This window comes from Peromyscus eremicus, chromosome X (genome assembly GCF_949786415.1).
Source record: "Peromyscus eremicus chromosome X, PerEre_H2_v1, whole genome shotgun sequence".
Taxonomy (NCBI): Eukaryota; Metazoa; Chordata; class Mammalia; order Rodentia; family Cricetidae; genus Peromyscus; species Peromyscus eremicus.
Window position 1 is genome coordinate 84404973 of NC_081439.1, and position 5094 is coordinate 84410066.

The window sequence follows — 5094 nt, forward strand, 5'->3', positions numbered from 1 at the left end:
GTCTGTGATACTTTGTGCAGAAACATCCAGAAAAGGAAAACTCGAAGGTTAAAAGTACTTGGAGATGCCAAGAATCAAGCCCAAGACCTCATATATGCCAAATATTCGCTCTACCTCTGCGCTACATCCCTGCCTTCACAGTTTTGTTGATCAAAGCACATATGAATGCAGAGAAACTGATCCAGCATTCATAGAGACTGCGAGGGTCTGCCTTAGGATTTTTTAGTGTATTTATGGCATCCACTTTAGGGTTTGATAAGATTTTTAGGACATATAAAGAATGAGAAAACAATCTATTTTCAATAAAAAATAATAATAACAATAATAGTAGCCATTAGTGAAACCACCACAGGCAAGAAAGCTGAGTTTGCTTTTTCTTATATGAACAATCCTATCCCTGCATGCACAACCACATTCTACTCACCACATTATGGTGGTCTCCATGGAAAAGTAGTCACAGTCAGAGATGAACATTGATGTCATGGTGACAGATGAACAATTTCATCCAATAATTAGCTATGCATATATGATCTCCTAAAAAAAAAGTTGAAGTCTCTGACACCTTGTGCAGAAACATCCTGAAAAGCAAAATACAAAAGTTAAAAGTACTAGGAGATGCCGAGAATCGCAAAATACGAAAGTTAAAAGTATAGGAGATGCCGAGAATCGAACCCGGGACCTCATACACGCTAAATATGTGCTCTACCACTGAGCTACATCCCCACGCTCTAAGCTCTGTTGATCAAAGCCTATATGAATGCTGGAAGACTGATCTGGCATGCATATTGACTTCAAGGTTCTGCGTCGGGCTTTTGAGTATATTTTATGGCTTCCACTTTGGGTTTTGATAAGATTTTTTTTTGGTTTTTTTTTTTTTGGTTTTTTGAGACAGGGTTTCTCTGTGTAGCTTTGCGCCTTTCCTGGAACTCACTTGGTAGCCCAGGCTGGCCTCGGACTCACAGAGATCCGCCTGGCTCTGCCTCCCGAGTGCTGGGATTAAAGGCGTGCGCCACCACCGCCCGGCAGGATTTTTATGACATATAAAGAATGAGAAAACAATCTATTTTCAATAAAAATAATAATAGTAACAATAATAGTATTAGAGACACTGCTACCAGCAAGAAAGCTGAGTTTGCTTTTATTTTGTGAAAAAAACATACACCAGGAGGCATGACCTCATTCTACTCACCAGTCTATGGCGGTCTCCATGGAAAAGTAGTCACAGTCATAGATGAACATTGTTGTCATGGTGACAGATTTCATCCAATAATTAGCTATGCACATAATTTCCCCTAACAAAAAGTTAAAGTCTAGGACACCTTGTGCAGAAACATCCTGAAAAAGAAAATTCAAAAGTTAAAAAAACAAAAACTGTTGGAGATGCCGGGAATCGAACCCGGGACCTCATAAATGCGAGCTATGAGCTCTACCGCGGAGCTACATCCCCTTCGCCTTAGCATAGTTGATCAAAGCCTAGATGAATGCAGAGAGACTGAGCTACCATTCATAGAGACTGCAAGTGTCTGCTTTACGTACTTTAAGTATATTTTACAGCTTCCACTTTAGAGTTTTGATAGGATTTTCATGTCATTTAATGGATGAGAAAATAATCTATATTTTTAATCATAGGAAAATAATAATAAACCACCTTATGCTCTTTAAAACAAGGCAAGCTAACAATAAATAATACTTTGAATTATTCAGGCCCTTCAATTTTAATTCAACTTTATGTTGTAGTATTAGTTCAACTTTACACTATCATGTGGAATTAATAATTATGTCTTGCTGACTAGCAATATGCTAGGATATCTGAGAGCATGGATAGTTTCCTGAAGCATTCCCTATCATACCTCTATTCTCTTTTAAAACATGCCTTAGCTTTCATGGCTAAAAACGTATTTTTTTTCTAATTTTGAACAGACTGGTCATCTTGTTCCATAACTTTCCCACCCACTATTTACCACTTCATTATTCGAATAAATTTGAGGGAACTGTTTGTTCATAAAACCCTAATGTGCTGTCACTTTCTGTATGTTTATGTATCTCTCTACATGCTCTGTAAGCTTCTGAAATGAGAGGTTTGTTACATTGTTTCCCCTTTTTCTCATGTCATCTGGTATATGTCTCAACACACAAAATCATTAAATAAATATTTTATATGTGCAGGTGAGTGAAAAGTAATAAATACAACCAGAGAAGATGCCAGATTATAGATGACCAAGTCTACAATTAAGGACATTGCACAACCTCAACAATTATTGGAATACTACAAAGTATGTGATCAAAATAAGACTTTACTATATAACTCCTAGATAAAGACAAAGAGTAATAGCAAACAAGTAAAAGTAGCATAGGAGAATGAGAGCAACCTAAATAAAATGAAGACAAAATCAAAAAGAGAGGGGAGGAAGGAAGGAACAAAAAGTCAGATGAGGGGAAGGGGAGAAGCAATAACATTTCACTGCTGATTGTGGTCTAGCTTTGGGGCATTGGTGGATAAGTACTGAAGTGACCTACTAGTAACAAAATAAGAGTCAGTATATCTCTGTGAACCATGATTCCTTTGTGTTATACTTCAGTCTGGGAAGCTTCCTTCCATGATTTTTATTCACAATAGGTTTTTCTCCATAATAGATCCTGATTAGAGTTTCCCTCCCCTCTACTCCTCCCTGTTCCACTCCACCTCCCCTCCCATCCGATCCACTGTGGTTCTGTCTCTCATTAGAAAAGAACAGACTTCTAGGAGATAACAGCGAAACACAGCTAAATAAATCAGAATAAGACGAAACACAACTATCAAATACAATTGGACCAGGCAAACCAACAGGAGGAACAGAGCCCATAAGGAGACACAAGAATCAGAGACCACTGGTTCATTCACTCAGGAGTCCCATAAAAATATGAATAAAAGGCCCCCCAAAATACGGAAAGGTAGAACATATACATAGAGGACATGGTGAAGACCCATGGACCCAAAGTGCTTGCTTCTTTACTCTGAGTTTCTGTGAGTTGATTTAGAAGGACTTGTACTCCAGATGGAAATCAGTCTACCTTAAATTCCAGAAATACCACTCTTGGGCTTATACCATAAGCAAGCTTCATCCTTCCTTAAGGACACTTGCTTGGAGTGCAAAGCTAATTAGTCTTAATAATACAAACCCAGAGTCAGGTATCAGGATGAAAGCTGAGAGATCAGAGGGTCAATGTGCAGCCACAGTCAACTCTTACCTCTCTGATTGCTCTGAACTAAAGGGGCAAAGCTCCTGTCTCCTCTCTTGTGGGGCGTTTACCCACCATCCCCACAGCTCTCCAGAGTTTTCTTGAGTGCGAGCAGCAGGAAATATCAGATAGAAGGATTTATTGCTGAGAATATTGTGGAGATAAACAGATAGAAAATCAAGGACAGTCTCGAAAGGGCCTGGAACCTATTCCAAGGGGCCCCCGACTGTCTCTGCCCCAGGGTATTTATAGAGACGCCAAGGGGTGGAGCAAAAGACCTCCTCCCCCAGCACAGCCAAGTGCAGACCATCTCAGACACCTGCACTCAAGCTTGTGGTCCTAATCATCCTCTATGTGGACCTTCTGGGTAAAGCCACGAGGAACCCGAAAACGGGCTCCCACCTTCTCTGCCTCATCACTTTCTCTCTCTGCCCAGTCATAGCATTTCCTGTCTCCTCTTTGTACAGAACTCCAGACCTCTATGGTTAACTAGTGGATGGTTCCACCCTCTGATCTTCAGGCAAGCTTTATTTGTCAGAACGAAAACAAAATATCAAAACACTTGCTCAACCATGATCATTGCTGCTCTATTCATAAAGGCCAGAAACTGGAAACAACCTAGATGTCCCTCAACAGAAAAATGGATAAAGAAAACCTGGTACATTTAAACAATAGAATATTACTCTACTATGAAAAAATGACATCATGAAATTTGCACGAGAATGGATGGAGCTGGAAAAAGGATCCTGAGTGAAGTAACCCAAACTCAGAAAGGTAGATATGGTATACATTCCCTTGTACATGGATATTATTGTTCAAATAAATGATAACCTAGCTACAATCCACAGTCCCAGAGAGATTAGGTATAGTGGAAGGGACTGGGAGGACACAAGGATCTCCCTGGAAGGGGGAACTAGAATAGATTTTATGGGTGGACTGGAGGAGTCTAGAGCAGCAGGGTCAGCTTGGGTAGTGGGGGGAATGGGTTTGAGTGAGAGAATGCAGGGAGACACAGGTAGAATTGAGGGTCATCTGAGGGGTGGTATGGACACCTAGTGCAGTGGAAACTTTCTAAAATATATGAAGGCAAGCCTAATGAAGTCTCCTATAATGAGGGAGACAGAGTCCCATCTGGCAATCTCTTGTCATCAAACAACACTTCCGTTACCAGGACTGGGTTACATGCAATGGAGATGTTGGAAAAAGGGGTCCCATGGAAATCCCCAAACAACCCAGGCTGTTGCCAAGACAATAGGTTGCACTCCACAAACTGAAAGCAAGGCCCCATTGCTGAAGGATACTCACACACAACTCATTGAACATGGAGAAGTCAAGCTGGTGCCTACATAGAACCTTCATTCCTACATCCTAGTGTCTTTAGAGTAGGAAGGTACCCTGTGGGCTACCAAAAGAACAATAGAACTATCAATCCAGCCAAAAGTCCTCTTATCTACACTGCTCTCCTGCTTGCAAAATATGGTAGGGCAATGTTGGCAAGAAGCTTGTATCTGATTTGAGTGAAGGCCCACTCTACCAGATGGAACCCATACCTGATACTGCCTTGGTGACTAATAACCAGAGACTAGATAGCCCTGAGACCTAGTCTTAAAGCAAATACTACTGTTTTGGGTTTTTTTTTTTTTTTTGGTAGTGAAAAAAAAATGAGTTCTAATGATGTTAAGCTATACTCATAGATCAGAGCCTTGGTCTGACCTCATCAGATAGGCTTCCTCCCGCAGCAGACAGAAACTACTACAGAGACCCACATGCAGACATGTGTGTGTGTGTGTGTGTGTGTGTGTGTGTGTGTGTGTGTGTGTTGTGTGTATGTGTGTGTGAGAGAGAGACAGATGCAGAGAGAGACAGAGACATAGC

At 40.8% G+C, this 5094-nt stretch overlaps 2 non-coding genes across 2 annotated transcripts; both read right to left on the reverse strand.

The window, feature by feature from the left end:
- Positions 1–651: 651 nt before the first annotated feature.
- On the reverse strand, positions 652–723 carry Trnaa-agc (transfer RNA alanine (anticodon AGC)). The gene has a single exon. It is a non-coding gene; the product is annotated as a tRNA-Ala (tRNA).
- Positions 724–1375: 652 nt separating this feature from the next.
- Positions 1376–1447, reverse strand: Trnaa-cgc (transfer RNA alanine (anticodon CGC)). Its single transcript has one exon. It is a non-coding gene; the product is annotated as a tRNA-Ala (tRNA).
- Positions 1448–5094: the final 3647 nt, after the last annotated feature.